The sequence below is a fragment of the Hyposmocoma kahamanoa genome, unplaced genomic scaffold (assembly GCF_003589595.1).
Source record: "Hyposmocoma kahamanoa isolate Upper Pololo Valley unplaced genomic scaffold, ASM358959v1 220, whole genome shotgun sequence".
Lineage (NCBI taxonomy): Eukaryota > Metazoa > Arthropoda > Insecta > Lepidoptera > Cosmopterigidae > Hyposmocoma > Hyposmocoma kahamanoa.
The window spans coordinates 4,758,850-4,780,520 of record NW_020653740.1 but is presented as its reverse complement, the minus strand read 5'-3'; the positions used below and the strand labels follow the sequence as shown (position 1 = coordinate 4,780,520).

The 21,671-nt window shown below is 33.7% G+C and overlaps 1 protein-coding gene across 1 annotated transcript in view; it reads right to left on the bottom strand.

Annotated features, from left to right (window-relative positions):
- Nucleotides 1-21,671, bottom strand: part of LOC113228006 (rab11 family-interacting protein 4) — a 120,880-nt gene that overhangs the window by 70,891 nt on the left and 28,318 nt on the right. The window contains exon 2 of the mRNA XM_026461127.1: nt 7,725-7,768. The gene's annotated coding sequence lies outside the window, so the exon portion shown is untranslated. The remainder of the gene's footprint in view (nt 1-7,724; nt 7,769-21,671) is intronic.

The window sequence follows — 21,671 nt, the reverse complement described above, 5'->3', positions numbered from 1 at the left end:
AATTCTCTTAAGATAACGACTTCCCGCGCAAAAATATCAGACAATTAATTGATTGAAGAAAAATTTTAATCTAAGATATGGCAGTACGGCTAATTAGCTAAGGCTAGCCCGAAGGACGAATTTTAAACTTTTCGAATAATATCACAGCACAATATTAACAACGCGCCATAATCTCAAGAATGTGTTATTTTTTATTAGTTTATTGGTTCACTTACAGTTATTACAATGTAACATACTATAAATACAATTTGGTGAAATTCTTATCTAAGTTGCACAACTACTTATGAGTGAACACAGCTTGCAAAAACAACGTAAAATGTAAATTATATAGAATTTAAACACATCAACTTAAACTAAAAAAAAGAAAGAAAAAGTAATACAAACAAAACCAATAAATACAAGTGAACAAGGGTCTCTGACAGCATCAAAGTAGATGGCGGAAAAAAAAACCAAAAATTAATTAAGGTTTAACATAATACTAATGCGAAATTTGTGCAGCGACTGCCAAAATATATCGCAAACGTGACGGTGCTTATTATATAGTCTGCAGAGCCTTGGGATACAGGAATTAAAGCCCAGAACGGTCTTACGGAATGGTGGCACTAAAGGAGCAATAGCAAACCTACGGTATCTGGAAAGAATTTAGTGGCAACAGTAAAATTACTCGGGCAAACGACAATTATCATCATTTACCTAACTAAAAGTGATTATAAATTTTATAACATTTTTTAAACAAATATCTATATTTTATAAATGTAGTATTTTAGTAGCGGTAGAGCTCCTTGTGTAAGAGTTCGTTCAAGGAAGTACTGCCCTTTACCTGTTTCTGCCGCCAAGTAATAATGTGACCATTACTGCGTAAGGGTGCTGGTGAAGGGTGTCGGGCGCAGCGGCAACTCTCATCAGAGCTTTGTGATTTAAAAATCTGAGTGGCACTGCAACTGTTAGGCACAGGCGTGGCGCTTACCACCAGGCATACGACTTGTTCGTCCCGTCACTTAATATTACAAAAAAAAACTAACAAAATCGTCTTCAAAATAAACATTAACTCACGATGTTTTCCGTTCAGTGATAATTGAAACTCAAATATGTATGTTATTTGAATAATGTCAGTTATAAGACCGGTTGTTTGAGTTATTAACCGATATTAGTATTACAATCGAACTAGCGCAATATGTGAAACATACCGCCCCCGTCGCCTGGCTAAGTGCCGAAACTGAGTGAGGCGTACGATCTCACTCAGCTTTCAAAACGAACGTACTCCTAATCGTATTTTCTAGATTTTTATTTATATGTGTCAGTCATTGACGCGAACTATAGCTCAAGATGTGACGTACTAAGCCAAAAATACGTTGCTTTAAATAACGTAATCCTAGTTACGACAGGAGAGGAATTATGTAGTAACAATGCACATTTGTAACAAGTCTAAATTTGTTTAGAATTGGCACGTAGAATTTACATTCATATTCTTATGGACGTATTAAGTAGAAAAGGCTAAAGAAAAGAAAGACAAAGAAAAATATTCATGTATAAACCACTAGCCACATTATACTTAAGACGATTAAAGTCATTCTTATATCAAATTAAACGTTTAGGTATACGTGGCCCACTGGCCACTAAAAATGTTCATTATGAACCACTGTTCATAAACTTTATTTTTTTCCGTCCTTTAAGATTCGTACTTAAAGGATGGAAAAAATATATACATAATTCAAACATTTTTTAACGTTTTTCATAAGTCAATGATATTATCACTAAGATTGACAAATGAAGATTGACGAATTAATTACCTCTGGTCAATTTACTGCATCGTTACATTGCAATATCGTATAAATGCTGCAAAGCAATTTCCATTCAAGATAATTACAAGTTTTTATTGTTTTATTCAACAAATGGCAGCAACATAATGCTTCACGCTATCTACACAGGCTTCTATCGAAATGTTGAGCATTTCTGTTGCATGCTGCAACTTCACTATGGCTACGTTTAGTACAATTTATTGTTATTATGTTTATTATATCTCTACGTAATAGCCTAGTATAACTTTTATTAGTATACATTTGATTAAATTCTACTATACTAGTTCGAGGACCTTTTTTGTTGTTTTCCTCGCTGTTTACACAAGTGGCTACTAAAATATAAAACTTTTCGATGTTGCACAAATAAACACTGTGTTAACTAGACACGGTTCAATTTACAATGGTGAAACGTTTAAGTCGTGGTTCAACGAGTTACACGTGAACTATAACTACTCTAGCGTCTTAGTCAGATTTTTGTAATATTCGCATTACTTTGTATCAGTTTCCGTCCTTGTCATAACTAACGTTACTTCGTCGAGTTTTTAGCGAAATTGATTTATTAATTAAATTGGAATCAGAAACGAGAAACGAAATCCACAACCCCTTAAAAGGTTTTTTTTTAATCTTATTTAGTTTCAGTTTTGTCGGTAATCTAAATCAGTGTAACTGTAAAAAAAGTTTAGGTGCCAACATCTCGAAAATAATCAAAACGTAAATGCGTTTAGTTATGACAACGTAGGCAGTATAAGGATAAAACTACTTACTCAATTCACAGTTGCCAAGGTCATTTGAATTCCAAAAAAAAAACTAGTGCATTTCAAAATATATCGAACTAACTCTAATTAAGTTGAAATTTAGCATTTATGAGCACGCAAGTGGATATGCCGACATATTGTTTCCGAGACTTTTACGTAATGTAAACGTCCTTCGATCGATATTGCTTAATATTTCACGTAGGTTTATAACGGCAAGCCTGGCAGGCTTTAACCGTTTGCTTTTATAAGATGCCAATTTTTCTTCGAAATAAACTAACTGCATTACATAAATATATATACGAGCAGCCCTTTTCGTCATACTTGATACGCGACACACTCGGTTTTAGAGTCCACTGAAAACTAAAGTCTTTAATCTCGGCTGTGGCATTACACCCTGTCAAACGGATACAATGTAATATCAAAAACAGCATTATGAGAAAAAGTTGCACCAATCATTTTTAGGTTTTTTGTAATTTTTAGGTTAAGAGCGTAATCAGATACATTTAACTTGTTTTGTAAATTAGATATTAAAGAATTATATCCAGCGATCATAATTGTCATTTGCAAAATAAGCTATTTATATCGTAATGCCAATTAATACGTTTTGCCTTGATAACAGCCGATGGATTCTTGCTGTAATGGAATTACAAAATACTGTATCTATAGCGACTTCTAGTGTTTTTTTTGAGCCGATAGATTAGCTGAGTGAATCCATTAGGATAAATATAAGGTTTATGCATTAGCATAAACCACAGCCGCACACACGATAGTATTTTAAATTGTGTTACAACATTTTTAAAAAACATTTAAGTAAAATTACAAATAAAATCTTATTTGTATTTTTAAATGTTTCTTTCTATATATTTTTGTTCTGTGGTATTACAATAAATTTGTTCAATAACCTTACAAAATTAAAGGAATAAGGTAATTTGGATATTCGTCTTATCACATAACTGCTGATTTATCTACGATTATAAGTAAATATATACTTAAGACTTTATTTTGATAAAAAAATTACCTTGTTCTTTCTAGGTTAAAATCTTAAACAAATTAGTCTTAATTTTGCTTCATTCTCGGAACGTATAGTGTAACAATTAAATGTTAATTAAACATGTTTATTCTACATCATACTTTAAAAGTCATTTTGAAGAAAATTGAACCTTATTTACTGAAATTCTTTTCAGTTTAAAACCGGGTTACTTTTGTCTTAACGGATCGCCATATGTAAATACCAGCTGACTTTGAGTGTCCCACATAAAAGGCCACCATCACCACATTGGAATGCTGTAGTAGTCTATCATTTGTGTAAACTTTCCTAATGACCCTGCACTTAACACAACTGCTACTCCAATTCCCTTTTCACATTTCCGGAATAACACTTTGAAGCACTTAAGTTTTGAAGGCACTATCACATTACGGAGCTCATTTATTTTTGCATTATACTTTAGTCTTTTAAATAAATCACAAGTATAATGAGAGTTAATATAAAATGCATGCACAGAACAATTTCTTCGATCATTTTTAGGGGTATGCTTAACACCGGCGAGGTCTCAACAGCGTGCCGGCTACAACTGGCTGCGCGTGCGCACCACCGGCGGCTGCGCGTTATGCAACCGATGCCTCTGTTACCGGTCCACAGACAAATGAGCAATAATTTCTATATAAAGCACCTTAACCAATAGTAATAACCAGAAGCAGTTATGGCCTACGTTTGACATTAAGAAGATTAAGAACGTTTGCAAAGTCAACCGACACGACACAAACCGACGGTCTTTTCCCAAAACTTCTATAACGCTAGGTCTATAGAACTAGCGTTGAGTCACCATAGCGAAATAAACGTCTCCAAAACTTCTATTATATCGAACACTGGATCATAGTACTTATATCAATTGATTTAGATCATCATGCTAAATAAGTATACAGTTGCAAAAAGCAATCGACAACAAACAAGTCTAGTGAAAGTTGTTGTATAAAATTTAAATACAAAATCAGGAGAGACCACGCTTGTTAGTTGCGCTACATTGTTTAAGAATAGTATTTAAAGCTGTCGATAAAATAGCATACAGAGGCTTTATAGAAGACGAAAGTAAATGAAAAATCTGAATTTGAAGCGTGATCTTTTGGATCGCAACAAGAATTTCATAAGTCATCAAAATAACGAACGTGAAACCGCTTAAACATGGTACTCGATAGCATTTAGTATAACCAGAATACGTGTAGCTGGCAGTTATGGTTTTGGTTTCCTTTTACGTGGACCGTTGGTTGGTAAAATTTACATAAGAGTTTTGTGAGTAGATTTCACCACAGAACGAAACATAAAACGTAAACGGCCATAAACACGTTTAGTCTTGATGAAATCCTTTCAACTGATTTATTCATAGTGAATTATTGCGTCGAAGTAGGTGCAATGGTACTTACAGGTCGTGATTCGAAATCGTTTGACAAAAAAGCAATCGTTTGTTGAGAATTTCACTCAAGACAAACTCAGGCCGACATCTCGTCAGGATCGAATTGCAATAAATCAAACAGAGCGAGAACACATGCCGCATGCCTTTTTACATAATACGGCCTTGGATTACTTTATGTTTAGGTACTGATGGCTATGTAGTCGATTGCATTGGAGGTTGGTAATATCTTACTTAATTCAAACGGTTCTACTTAACGACATGATTAGGAGAAGAAGAAGATTGACGAAACAGATTTATCTATAGGGCTAGAGCGAGCGAGAAAGTTGGGCCAACTAATGCGAACTTACTATGACTAAACTGCGGGCGTCCTAAAGAAAGGCCAAGTCAAGACTACCCTTAACCGACGAACATGTATGAAAGCACTGGTGCGTGTGATGAGTCGAATTATGTGTATAATAATCGTATCAATTGGAAAGACTCCGCTCCCGATGGGAAAAGCGCGTGAAGTATATGTGTGGTTTAGTGAATTTTGAAAAAAATCAATTATGAGGAAATCATCTAATAATTAAATATTGACTAGCTTTCCAACTTAATTATTTAGTTTACATTGTAAAACATTAACAATTTTTTTCTCGAAATCGACTTTGTGCCATTTAGGCAGTTTTGGCAGTAAGCCGGCGCTGTTGGCAGTACGGGTTTCTCTTGAGAGGGTTATGGTCATATTTCGCAACACTAGTCTAATCTAAGGGGAGGCATAGGTATCCGAATTAACCTTTTTTACGACACCAAGTGATGGGACAATCAAATCGTGTGACTGGTAGTAAGTGACACTCCTGTCCATACCAGTTGCAGTGCCATTCAGGCCTTTCAATCACAAAGATCTGTGGGGCACTGCCACTGCGTCTATCATCCTCAGACATTAGTTGACAAGTCCTATGTGCCAGTAATTTCGCTAGCACCCTTATCCTTCAAAACTGAAACAGTAACACTCATATTATAGCTTGGCGGGAGAAATAGTAAGGTGGCACAGTACTTTCCTGGACGACCTCTTTCAGAAGGAGGTGTATTGCTACTAAAACCTGCTACTAGAACCAAGTGCAAAATGCTGGTTTCATATTCATGAACGTGATACACTGAAAGCATTATGTGATTGGAATAAACAAGATGTTGTTTAAAATAATCACGTAACTTGTTTCCTTGTAACTAGTTCTGAGCCTATCGATCCCAATGATTGTAGAAACAATTTTAATGATTGCAGCAACCATTTATCAATGCATTAAATTATTATGTTGCGATTGATTCCATCAAGTATTTTGATTGGTTAATTTGATTGAAAAAAAAATTTCTGTGTAATGAGTAACTATATAGGGGATTTTTCACAAATGGAATGAGAAGGCAGCTTTTACAAAATTCTATAAGATATGTGGCCGTCCCTTAACCCCGTATACAGGTACTTATTGGTTTAAAAAACAAATTCTAGAAGAGAATTGCTTTAAAATGGTTGAAATTATCGCCTACGGTATGTATATTACTTGCATACCTTAAATGGTTTTAGTTATGTTTTGTGACAAATGTGAAAGGCGGTGTACCTACCTGCACAGAGTAAAATTAATTGTATTACTAGCTTTTACTTTATGAAAGCCTTTAAAAATTAAAAATTATTCGAAACATAAAAAATATAAGGAATAGTTGATTTTATTCGTATACAAATTGTTTGTATTAATTGGTAGAATCACCTTCGTTCAAGATAAACCCAATTAACTTAACATGTATTATTATTAAGTATATTAAAAATATGCTTGCTGTTGTAATTTGAATAATTATAAATAGCTTTTTTTCTTTCTTTCTTGTCTTTTCACGGTTAGTGTTTCAGCCACTTACAGTATTTTGACTTGTTTTTAAAACGAGGAAACTTATCATAGTAATGAAATTTGCCAACTAGAATCTTACCGATTTTTCTAAGTATTGCAATGATTGTCAATAAAATTATTATAATTTATTATTCATAAATATATATTCTAATATATTTATTATATTTACGAATGGTTTGTATAGTTCAATTAAAATCTTTAAGAGTTGCCGTTGAACTTTGAAATTGTTACTCGTTCTTGTTAATATTTAATTTCAATTTGTTAGCAAAATATTATTATACATAATTGTTACTAACAAAATTATAAAACTAACCTACGATTAAATGTTCAAGAAGACGATGCATAATTTTAATCACGTATCATTTGCAATATAATTTTAGTCTCTATCAATCTATCTAAATGAAACATAGTGCGTAATTCGATTCTCTTTTCTATTTTGTATGTAGCAGTAGAGCTTTTTATGAGAGAGTTCGTTCAGGTCAGCACTGTCATACCTATTTCGGGCGCCAAGCAGTAATGTAAGCATTACTGCATTCCGGTTTCGAAGGGTAAGGTTTGCTTGTGAAACTACACACACATTGTCTTGTTAACCTTGTTTAAAGGTGACGTGTAGCGCTCCTCAGACTAAGTGGCACTGCAACTGTTATGGGCAGGCTGGTCATTTACTATCAAGTATATGACCTATTCGGTTCGTGACTTAATATCATAAAAAACTATCTATTTTTTCTGTCATCTATTCACTTTTGAACGTTTTTTTTTGTTACCAAGGATGTGGTTTTGCATAAAAATCTTTCAAAGTTAAGGCAGGATGTCGATGCCGGATGCAGTGGACGTGACAGACATTTCTGTCATCAAGGGGAAGTTGGTGATTTATTATGAATGTATGCTCACCGAAACGTCAGCTCGTCTTCCACAGAATTAGCTTGTCGACCAATCTGTAAGAAAAATAACAAAATTTAGCTGAAATATACGGAAAAAATAAATAAAAACCAAACTTTGTATGTTATCAAAACTAAAAACATTATCATAATTATTAACATTATATTTGAGGAAGTGTCAGTCTATTTGCAAAGCACTGGCTGGTTTACCGCGCAAAACAAGAAAAATATGGCTTTTTCAAACTACATTCAGCCACAGTTTTCTAACTAGAAAATTTTATTAAACAGTTTTTATAGCCCAATTATGATTTTTTACGGCTTCGTAAATATAAATTCGAAGATTCTTGAACATTTCTATTTAGGTACACCGTGTAACAAATGCCATTCCTCTAGACAATTTTGCAAAATCGAAGGGGAATTGAATTGTTCGAAACCATGATTATAATGGTGTGGTGTGATTTGCAAAGGTCAGGTCAACATTGAAACGCCAGTATGCCATTTAGAAGATTACAGAAGTGCAAAGGAGTGCCTTGAAACTAAAGCCGATGGATTGTTTTGGATTCTCAACTGAAGTTGCGAAACTTATAAATAAATCATGATAAATTAGTTCTGTCAAGGAACCTATGATTATGTGATGTTTGTGATTTGTTACTAGTATATATTTTTGACCAACTTAAAAAAGGAGCAAGTTTTATTGAGAACAAAAAAATACAGTCGAATTGACTATGTGTTGATGGCGCATGTCAACGGGATTTAAACGAGATTCGGTCGCTGTCAGTAAGCTTTTGTGTACGTTTTAGTTTTCACTAAGCATCTACGGGGGCGCCGTGAACGCGCGTTCGAGAAACGCGTCGTTCGCGCGTAAAAAATACGCCACATATAAAGTTTAATTTTGTCGCTTTAGGAAACATCTGCGATAAAAAAATGAAAAAATTTTTCAAACGCCCAAAATAACGAATTTTGTTATGATGACGATTTAGTTTACTTTATTTCTCTCAGCATTACAAATTTCATACAAATACAATTACATGTAATTTTTTACTACTCTTCGAAAAGTGAGCGTCAATTTACAAAATAACGAAGAAATAATTATATATTAGTGATTCTTAAGTACACAATAGTGTACATATACAAAATCAACATAATTAATTAAACTAATAAATAATTGAATTAAACTAACAATGTCAACTGTATACAGGAAATATCAATATGGATTCTTAATAACTAATAACTTTATATTACAGTATAATAATACGGTGAACGTCAAATTCATTAACAAATATAATAATTTCATTATTTACTTTGAGTGTAGTCTGTTACTGAGTAAACATATACAAAGAATTCAGTCGAATAGTATATATGCAGCAGTAGTCATTTTAGTAATAGTGCTTTTGAAGTTTAGTAATTTTGTCTTTTCTTTTTACATTTATACTAACTATTAAACTCCCCCTTCAATTTACTTTAAAGCGTACAATATACAGTATGTATATATAAGTAAAATTCTGCATATATTATTATATAGCCAGCCAATACTTGTCTCTCAAGTCGGTATAATTTTAGTGTATGTCCCTCCGTACTTAATTTTTTACAATATTTTTTCTTTTTCTAAAACTGTTCGTATTAGACAAAGCCAAACCAATACATTCAGCCCTTGAATGTTTCTAGATTCATTCAATTGAAGATGGTCACGCGAACCATTTGACTGTCAATTCAATTAAAAGATAAAGTTGGAGTATTCTGTATTTACGAATAAATAAATGTAGATTGGAGTTTGAAGAACTTCACCACATTTACAATTGTTACATAAATGTATATTGTATTGTTATTTATTTATTTAGAATCAGTTTCGTGTGTATATTGTGTTAGTTTTAGTTGCTCTCTGTAGAGCTCCTTGTGAAAGAGTTCGTCCGGAGAAGTACTGCCTAAACCTTACCTATTTATGCCGCCAAGCAGTAATGTTAACTTTACTGCGTTTCGGTTTTGCAGGGTAAGGGGCTAGTGAAATTACAGGTATGTATTAACAATTTGTAATTGTTGTATAAGGTTTTTATACAATAATTATGTACATAGTACAGTCACAGGCAACTTAGTAACGACAGTACGATGTAAGCGTGATGAACATTTTGTGCAAAAAAGGTATGCTTCTGCTGTATTTTTCGAAATTAGAGCAGTTGGCAAATGCCGACTGGCCAGGCCAGCAGGCAAGTGGGTGCACTGGTTTCGCTCGAAGTGCTAACGGTGGTACAGTCGGTGGTCAGTGCTACACTCCACCGCATTTCATTGTAAATAATTAGTTATGCCGTTAAACAAGACAATCAGTGTTACAAGCAAGTATTAATAAGGTTGGTTAGGATCACCTTATTGCATAGACCTATGACACAAAATCAAAGCAACTTTAATATAGTCAAGACTAGATATCGTAGACACACAAGGAATAAAATAAAAATTCGGCCCAAACAACGCCCTAATTTGGAATATTACACTAGAACGATGTTCGTATTAGCACGCGAATTATTTAATAAATTACCGGATGCCATTAAAGAATTGAATTGTAGATAATTTAAAATAAAATTGCATAATTTGTTATAGATTCAACGCTACTATAATATTGATGATTTTTAAGGCGATAACATATTCTCTGGCTTCCTATTTTCTGGTTAAATTCCAATTGTTATTTTTTGTTTATGCTATTGTATTAATTTAACTGTAAAATCTAACATCAAAAGTGAAATGAGAATTATGTAAAATATTCTCATGCCAAGTCTTGGTGAAACGTACGATCTAATAGTATACAATACTATAAAAACCTGCATTGTTAATTACATTTTCAGCGAATAAAAATATCTTGTTCGGGTGGAGTACGGGAATAGACCCACAGTTCCGAATCCGAGAAATGACGGTCACATGGATCATTTTATCTCAGGTGTACATGCGATATTTGTATTTTGTATTTTTGAACTTAGTGCACAAGCGACATCCGAAGTGTGTCCCAGTTTTCTAGATTTGTATACGAATTGGATACAGTTCGCAAATGCGCGAAAAAAATTTACGGATGAGGTGACCTTTGCCGCAATCATGTATTTATTACGTGGGAATTTCTAGTGCCAATATTAACAAAATCTTTTGTTTATTTATAGCCTTCATCAAGGCTTTGTTAATCGTTCGACGTTTTGGTCTATTTTGCTCATTCGAAGCTTCGGTGTTGGATAATAAATCTAAGGTGTTTATAGCGTTAGTACTCGCAATCAAAATTCACATCAATCAAATTATCATGTGATTAAATTCATCATTAAAATTGTTTCGCAATTATTGTTGATTAGCTCAGATGAAAACAAGTTAATTTACCTTAAAGAACAGCTTGTTTATTTAAATTTTTAGTGTATGTTACACGCCATGTACCTCAGGTCAATTAAGCCGTCGTCCAACTTCTACTTAATTTCTACGTATTGAATTTCTTCTCGGTGGGAACCCCTTAAGGAATGTGTTTACAAAATACTATATCAATGTAGCGATAGCAGTACTCGTAGATCAGGAGACGGGGTACGAGTATCCTTTATAGAAAATCAGTATACATATATCATTAACTAATTAATATACAGTGCCTACGGTAGGGCATTTTTCAGGTATTGGAAAAATAAATGAAAAAATATAAGTAGTAGTACTTACTTAATCGACCTTTAGAACTTGCAACATTTGCAATAGCATTTATTTAATACACTGTATCTATTCAATAACACATTTCCAAATAAGGTGCTGCAGTGCGCCGGCGTTTAGCCGTGAAAGGCCAATCGAATTAGTCATTATATTATAATGTTGCGCGGGAGGCGGTTTACAATTCACAGCATTGAGTATTGACTGGCGATTAATTTGTATTTTTATTATTTATAGTTTATCTGATGAGTTGCATGATTCATTAATGTATCTATTAATAAATTATACTATTCATAACCTTCCCCTTGGCATAGTAGCAAGCTATTTGACAAGATAGCCCTCAAGGCCGCGTAGCCCCATTTGGCATATCTCAGTTTCCTATGTAGGTAATGAATGTAATATATGTGTATGTGTGTGTTTACTATCAGCAATTATTTATTATAGTAATATTTATAGTAGCCGTAGAGTTCCTTGTGAAAGAGTTCGTCCGGGGAAATGGTACGTTACCTATTTCTGCCGCCTACGGTAATGTGAGCATTACTGCGTTCCGGTTTTGAAAGGTGCTGGTGGAACTACAGGCATATGGAATTTGTCAACATATGTCTCAGGGTGACGGGCGCAGTCGCAGTATCCCTCAGATCTTTGCGATTTAAACCTTTGAGTGGCATTGCAACTGCTATTTACGGGCGTGTCGCTGCACGTCACAAAAAAGAAACAAAAAAACCTCATGTTTTTTAAAACTTATAACCAAATTTTCTCTTGTTTTGAAAAATAAACTTTGGCTATTTTTTTAAGAACTTTTCGAATTTTTAGGTTCTTGCGATTGCTGCACATTGCAAATGAAACTGTTTTTCATATCAGTATATTTGTTTTTTTCAAACAAATCAACGTTTCTATGTAGTGCCGAAATGTGACCATGGGTCCGAGACTTGTTTTTCCTGTCACTTGATTATCATAAAAATATAATCTTGAGGAAAGGTTATTACATCCATCACAGTAAACACTATAGACATTTTCTTACATATATAATTGAATCATTGGTGTAGAAATGTTATTTATTTCCTTTGAAATAGGTTCTCCTTGAATGGTTTGTTCTGATTTTTAAACATTTTTCGATTTGATTTTTAATCTTTTCGCGCGTGAAATCTAGCAACAGAATTAAAAAAATTCTATGTTACTTAGGAGTCCAGGTGGATGACCAACGGAATGATTGGCTACAAAGACAGACTAAACAGACTGACAGAAATTAAAAATTTTTTCGATTTTCTATTCAACATTCTTCTGGACAAAAAGCGACGAAGGCAGTTATAACCAGTGATCGGAATATGGTGTTCCAAATGAGTAAATAAATGCCTGCGCAAGCAGTGACGTAGAGAGCTTGAAACCCCCAAATAGTAGGAAATGAAACTATTACAAACAATACAAACCGACGTTTAGGCCCTTTGCAGATCCCATGGTCACGGTTGGACCTGTAAAGGCCCCGGAATGTTGTTTTGTTTGAAAAAACAAATATACGCGATTTAAATCCGGAAAAACAGTTTCATTTCCTATGTGTAACAATCGCGAAAACCTAAGAACTCGATATGTACCCCAAATAGTTATTAATTATTTTTTTGGAGATCGTTAATTTTTGAATCCCGTGTAGATAACTAACCTTTCACCAAATATAATAATATTTATTATGAGTTACACGCAGTAACTTGTGCCGATATTGCACTTTTATACATAGGGTTATAGTCACCTATAAGATACAGTAAAACTATTTCCGAAAATCCGGAATTCGAAAAAAGTTATTAATTAATATTTGGTGCTTTTAAACACTCTATATCATTCTTTGTATTTGTTTGAGACATTTGTCTATTCATTTGGAAAGGCTTATTCCAACCACTGGTTATGATCAAACTGCCCTGAGTAGACGACTTCCCCTGAACGTATTGTACAGACAAACCATACGGTTGTCATTTATTAGTGATATACTCGTACCAGTGCAGATTAGATAATCAATTTAGATAATGAGTTTCGTAATATGACAACCTGACATTACAACTGTATTGTATATAGTGCATTTGTATTTTTCTACGCAAAGGTATTATTATGTATATATATTTTTTACTGCAAAAAGCACGTGTTTGCCTACAAAGTCGATTATATTAGTGACGATGTTGTTAGTCATCGTTTATAAAGAAATGATTGCACGTTGTTACCGTTGACCTAGAGTTACACGAGTTACAAATAACTAATAGTCAGGTATGGTGATTTTCGAACGTGCTGCGAAACGGTATTATGTATTTTTCTAGAAGATTCTTCGTTGTGTTTCGGTATGATATTTTCAGATGTTAGTAAAAAGCCTGAAGCGGGTTGGAAACTTCACGCGTCAAGGGTCACACAATGTTTCCCTTGACCGTCATCAAAACGTTAAAACGCAAAATTACAGGCGCTACGGCAAAAAAGTAAAATAGAGAGCATGGCGAGGACGTTGGTACGAAATCAGCCGGCTCGAAGGAATTTTTCCTTGTGTTCTATCTTTGTATTATTATTCGATCTTTGTATTAATAATTAAAACGTATTAAATACTAACATATTTACCATTGTTAGGCTCAAATGGAAACAAGTTACTTTATCAATTTAAACACATACCTTTTTTCCAGTCTAGTTTTTTTGCATGAGTAAGAATCTCTAACTTAAATATAGTCACACCTTGAACACGGCTGCATTGTGTTACGATTGTTCAAGAATGTAAGTTTAAGAGTACGTATTTCAAAATGCTACTTGCATATTGAATTAGTAACGCGTTTGCTATTTTTTATTTTTTATGGCCACTTCTGACCCTTAAACTTTTCAAGAATTTTCGTTTATTTAGTAATCCGGTTTCCGTGTTTAATAAGATTTCAAACAATCATGAAATTTTACTCTGGCTTCAACGCTATCCGCGAGGAGCTTATTATTTGAAAGAAGAAAAAATGTTTTTAGAAAAAAGACTTTTTTTGTCTACTCTCAATTTGAAATGTCAACGGTCACATAGAATTACAATTACATCACCATCACATTTAATTCGATACTTAAAAAATATGTATATTTTAATTTTAAATAATATCTCAGAGAATTGTAAACTGTACTTAACGTGTGATTATTACCCAGTTTTAAAATCTATAAATAATCCACGAAACTAAGTAGTAAAGAATCCCATTGCCAAAGATTAGAAACTTGCACGTAGAACGATATAAATAAATTGGAAGTGTCAACATTACTCGTCACGTTACTTTGAAGTGACGTTCTACTTTGATCAGATCTAGTTGGATCGTCAAAAATGGGATAGCTGTTAGCAGTTCATAGGGGCTTAAAGAGGTTATACGAGTATATTAACAGCCGAGAGACTCGAATGTAATAGGCCGAGCTGGGACCATAAATCTTGTGAGATACTGATAGAATTACAGACGTAGAGTTGTGCTAAAAACGTCTTTGTAATTTGTTTGGATTTATCGATTATCCTTTGATCAGAATGTGTGACATATTTGTATTGCTGGGATGTTTATTTTCTTAATATATGTGAATTTTCTATACGATTCGTTTTTAAAAAAATATACTACTATTTCTTAATTAATAGATTCACACCTCTAACACAAATATAAATTTATAAATAGTGACCCGCTAAGTGTACATAAATACGACAAAAATACTATGAAAAAATTTTGCAACATTGGGAAGTGGCACAACTTGTACCAAATTTTGGAGAGAGACCGTACATGTATAACTATGTATAACAAATAAATGAATTTTTATTATTATTATACCATCACCCAAAACATAAGCATAAATGCGATATTGCCATTATTTCCAGTAAACATTTGCTTTTCTAAGAAATGTTGGCTGTAATCCAGAATCCTGGCAGAGTTAGATACATTTCACTTCATCACGAAACAAATACGTGGAATAAACTATTGACTATAATTGGAGCCTGGCGTCCCACAGTCTGTACTCACAAGTTAGTGCTTAAATTTAACTTAAATCTTAAGAAGAATAATAAGATAGAATGAAATGCTTCGAGCTACTTAATAGTGAGTCATGAAATATAAACATATGAAAGTGTACACTTGCAAGAAAGGTACGGAAGGAAATTCATGTTTGGCTTATTAGACTGACTCGGTTGAAGAAAGCCGTATAATTGCTACTTGTGTGGAAATGGTTATTAACGAATGAAACTTGATGTATTATTATAAAAGCTGGATGATGTGATCTATGTGATAAATGCGGAAGCGAAGGGAATCTTATTTGCATTCCATTTTAAAAGATGACAATAGAAAGTACAATATAATTGCGGCTATCAACCCGCACTCAATAAAAATTTAATAAACAAATATTTTTTATACATACATGAGCATCCAAATTTAAAACATTTATATAGGTACTTTAGTCATCTCTACAATCATTTAAATTAATATTCTAGAAAAATTTCATGTGAGTTACACTACTTTTGGACTGCTAGACTCAATTCCATAGTTACCTGAAAAACACGGAAGATGATTTGTAGTATTGACCACTTTACATTTGTGTTAAAATAATTCCCGGTAGCTTATTTACACAATTTGCACATCCGATATACACGATATTTATCACGTATGTTTGTTTGAAATGTGAAACTTGTATTACGTTGTTAATTACTACCGCATGTACATAATATACATGTATAAATGTACATAATAAATACATAGAATAAAGGTAAATATATCGTATTATACACGTGTACATAAAGCAGCGACACGCGAAGTAGACGACTTGGTTTTTTCTATCTGGAACTCTTGGACGATTTTTAGAATCTAGAGTGTAGTGTTAAAGTATTACGAAGAATAGACTGTAGCTCTATTGTTTAAACTTTGTTATCCGTAACAAAGAGCTCAATTAGAAAGAGCACGTTACGTCGCCGGGTATTTTAAATTTAGTTTAATGAATTTTTCGTAATGACATCTATCGGGATTGCATTTTTCGACATTGTGTACAGACAATTTCGAAAAATGCAATCCCTTTACAACAAGAAATTTTACTTTAAGATCTCAGTCACGGCTGACTGACTCTGGGACTTCTAAATCTCTGAGGCAGAAGTGACCACGGGACGTGTAAAAAGCCCAAAACGCAAGTTACTTTAAAAAAAAATCTGACATGAATGACTAAATACTGTCGTGACTCAACATTTTGGAATTGAGAAAACACAATTTGAAAATTTAGAAAATATTGAAGAATTTAATATTCTAAGTTGCTTCCATTACGTAGGAGTTTTCTAGAAAGACCGAAAGCACCATTTCGAAAAATATTTCAGGGGAGCATGTTTTATGTCTTAACGACTGATTTAAAATATTTGCGTCGTTTTATAATTCAATCTTGATTTTAATTAAGTTTAAGTTTTAAAATTGAATTTAAAACGGGATGTAAATATTTTAAAGCATGCTTCCTTGATTTTTTTCGAAATGACGCTTTCGTAATGTTGGTAATGAATTGTACCTCAATAAGTCTATAAGTTTTGTACCAGACACCTCGAACAACCACAAAATAGTTAGGATTCTTGTTAATCGCCTTGCTCCACATAAGGATTTAAGGCTGTTCGTTGTTCGGTCGCCGACCTGCATCGATTTGCCTTTTCTAGGGCACCGGAAACAGCATGAATGCCCTATACTAAGGCTTTTCTATCTGGGTTACTCGTAAATGTAAATTTATTTATGTCAAAACTTAATGAACCTCGTTACTCCAACTCCTACTCGTACGTACAACTGAATTTTTATAATGTTGTTAGATGCCACAAAGCGGTACGAAATTGATTGGTGTAGTGTAATTCAATATTTGGCTAACAATGTACAGTCATCGACATAAATACATAGAAAAAACACAATAAAACAAACTCAGAAAATGTTTTTCGAATTGAAAAGTATTTTATCCTTGAAGGATTTCAATAAGCATTTTGAATGAAGATGGATTTTTAATTTCGCTAAGTATGTCCATAGATATAACAACAACAAGTCTATCTAATCTTAGTACTGGCTGATTGTACAGTAATGACTTACAAAAGTCTAACAAAAGGCAAGTGATACACGTTTTTTTTGGTAATGTTTTCTCCATTCTTAAACTGGAAAAGGCAGAGGCGATTGTGCGCCATACGGCCTAAACCGACAGTAATTTCTTTTTAACAAAAATACACTTTTGTATTTCAAATAAACAGATTCCCTTATGTTCGGCATCTTAGAATTGTCATCATGTAATTGCTTTCGATGATTTGAATATTACGTCAGTACTTCATTGTAATGAGATACAATATAATGAATATTAGCGCTGGCAGCCTAGTGGTTGCGTCTGAATTAAGAGTGTTTCCATTTCTAAGATACATACAGAATGTATTTTTTTATTTTGTCACTATTTTTTTTCTTTAACAACCCTTATAAACGTATAAAACATATTTTAATTAATAATAACGTCCATGGTCTCGAGGGGATTCAAGGGTCCCTTATCATGGACGTTACAATACGTTCGAAACGTCGAAGTAATTAAAATACGTTTTATACATGATTATATCTCGAATTAAAAATCAAATAATGTGTGAAAATCGTGAAAGTTTAAATCAAAGATATCATTTTATCATATATTAACGCGGAATCTATTTAAGTCGGTTAGAAAAATCTACAAAGGACAGCCGACGTGAAACATAAATCTTGTTGTGTTGTCTCCCTAATGTGTTTTTGAATACTTAAGCTTAGAATAATAACGCATAGAAACCTAGTCCGCACACGCTAAGTGAGGCAAATTGAAGCGCTCCCAATGGGCCTACACGAGCGGGCGGGCCTTCTGTGCTCAAGGTCAACTTGCACCGCTCAAGAATTTTAACTAAAACTGACGAAATGTGCGGTAAATGAGTGTAAAAATACGTCAGACAAACAGAAAATAGATACTAACATCACATTCCACAAGGAAGTAACGCGTTTCAATTTGTATTTTCATGTAAATATTCACTAAAACCGAAAATTAACCTACTACTTAAACTAGCCTACATGAATTTGATTTTTGCCTCACTTGTGACAGTTCATTTGATATGAAACTATCATTCTATGCGTTATTATTCTAAGTACATAAGTAAATAAATATCATATGACTGAAACAAAATTGCATGACATTGCAACGGTAATTGGCACCAATCTGGCATAAATTTGACACAAACTTCTTCATTGGCAAACAAGTAGCGTATCCATTTTTGACTGACGACGTCAACAAGGTAATACGTAGGTTCGACCCCTCATTATCCACATCCTCGTCGTGTCGTCTCTTACAACAAAAATGGACGTAATTGACTATTATATCACAATATAGAGTATGAAATTCTGATTCGATAGATATAGTCAAGAGCATATAAAATTGGACACTTTGGAGTCTGGATCGTGTCAAATTTGACAATTTGGAAGTCAAACTCAAATAATGTTTATTTCACTTGAAATCGTCACTTTTTAACCGACTTCAAAAAAAGGAGGAGGTTCTTAATTCGACTGTATGTTTTTTTTTGTATGTATGTTACGCGATAACTCCGGTATTTGTGAATCGATTTCCATGATTATTTTTTTTTTGGAAAGAGCAAAGATACCTCCATAGTGGTCCTATTTAATTTTGAAGAAAATCATCCACCTCTAAGGGTGCCTGTTCACACATGAAGATTCATTTTTATAAACATTATAAGGAGCAATTATTTTAATGGTTGATTTTGCTATTCTCCAATTCAAGGCATTTTGCTCTCTCAATGTACTTTGAGAAGTGAGAACCGATTTTTACTATCTCCTGTGTCAAGTTCCTTATAGTGGGGAACTAGGGGATGAATCCGGGTTTGCGCACTTTCCGGTAACCGATTTCAATAAAACTTGGTAATTATATGTAATTCTACGTACTTTTGAGGTCGATTTTTTTTAGTACTCTGTACTGAGATCATAATAAACTCAATTTTGGTTCAACTATCTACAAACTGCAATTTCGTTGAAATTCTACCATCACAATACTTTTACATCCATACAGATGTACAGTACTTACCTATTGTTTTGCTATACTATTGTTTTTTAGATCGTTCGAGTTCGAAAAAATCAAATAAGTGTTTTTGTCGAGAGGAATAAACAAGAAACTGTAGGAGTTACATTTTATCAATAAACTCTTGTACACATTTACACAACGAGACAACTTGAAAGAGCTAAACTGGATACCACCACGTTCTTATTGCAAGCGGTATAGAGTTGATTTTGTATATCACTATTATATATTACGGCCATTAATGCACAAGAGGGTAATATTTATACACAAAAATACAATTGAGATGGTTATATGAGTCACATATTATAAATGATTATGTACACACACGGCGGCGGTGAAGATGTGCGTTTGGGGAATAGCGGTAGCGTACTGCTACCTAGGTACTAGAAGTAGCTGTAAAGTATCTTACTCTTACTTCATAAAAAGAATGTTCTCAATTAAAAAATTAAACTACAATTCAAACAAAAATATTAATAAACAAAAACAACAATGGGTTATTTTTTTTGTAAATACTTGGTACTCCTAAATGCGAGTATTCTTCTGAAGGTTAGCGCGCATTGATATGCGCATGCGACGCGTGATAGAATTCACACGTTAGGCAAAAAGCGTTAACAAGATACTAAATACTATGACCTAGCTAACGATACATAATATGTTTATTTAAAAACATATCGTCGGGGATAGTGCAAATCCGCGTATGTAGTATTGGTAAAAGGCGCGTATCTGCACGAAACCAAATTTCACAGGAGAGGGATTTAACGTTATTACTTTGTTATTTCTATGGCTATGACTTTCGTTTGTGCACATTAATAAAAGGGTTGTTTACCTTGGTTAAACGAAATCGTGGTACCATGAGTTTGGACTTAACTCTAAGGTTAATATTATGGATATCTTCTTTCTTATTGAAATTATGTATATTTTTACGGGCATATAAAATATGTGAGTAAACGTACTGTGATGCCACAGTCATGATACCAGTCTCCTTAAACTTTTCTCTGAGAGAAACCCGAGAGCCTAGCGGTACACAGAACGAATCGCTCGGTTTTGCAATACAAATATGGTTTGAATATCTGCCGCTTTACCCCATATGACAATCCCGTAGGACATTATACTATGGAAGTTATTAAAATGTGTTGCTATAATAAACATTGTGGAGGGTTCGTTGTGTACACGTTTTCACAGGGTGAAATTTGTATATGTGAGTTAAAAAAATAAATTCTGCGAGTGAACTAACAGCGAGGCAGGTTATTTTTTTTCTCCTGAATACGAAAACATTGATGACGAAAGTGAATACGCAACTTCTAGATCATGAACATTCTCGTCAACGTCTTCACTGTTCATCAGGTGAGATCATAGACAAATGTGAGCCTGTTTTGACATTAGAGGATAGAAAATAATAAAGGAAGTTTTGACAGAGAAGGAAACTGATCACTACTATATTTGGTGTAAAAGACAATCCATACACGGTGCAATAGTGCAGCAACAATTTAAATTTTTTTCGATCAACTTTTATATTGACTGTAAATGTTAAAGGTCCCAGCATTATTAACGGGATTTATTGTTAATATCGTTACATATAAAAAAAAGTATTTAAATATAGAACGGGAAGTGAAAAACATCGTCGTCGACCGTATTTTGCCCATTCCCGTCCCGTTTCCGTCCCCGTCATATCCCCGTCCTGTATACTGCGACCTTTAATTTCGCAAGCATCATCAAGTAATATACATAGCGCGCCACAGAAGGCCGGGGTCGCCGTTAAGGAATGCGTTTTAGGCGATAGTCTACCACTGCGCAAATGAGGGTTGAGGACGTCATGATGTATGTCAAAGGAAAGATCAAAGAAGGCAAAAGTATTGTTGTGTATTATAACGGTTTTGCACTGATTCCTGATTCCAGCCCACCTGAAAGACTTGGCGTATGGCTTATTTTACGGTAAGTTGAAACCTTTTTCGTAACATGATTACTGTAGTAACTTTCTCACGAGAAAGTGTGTCACTTCTAGGTTTTAAGTATATCTATTAGGTAAAGAAACCACTTGAAGATTCCAGTTAAGATAAAAGATATGTGTTAAAGATAAAACCGCCTTTTAGCAAATGAACTATTCGGCCTAGTTTTTTTAGGTATCATGTAAACTCTAGCGTTAAGGTTTACTATTTTATTTTGCAATTTGTCTGTGTCAGTGGTGTTCTGTTTATACTAGCGTACACCTGTATCATTTTAATTTTTAATTTATTTACCAGGGGCCTTACCATGAACTCTTATTACG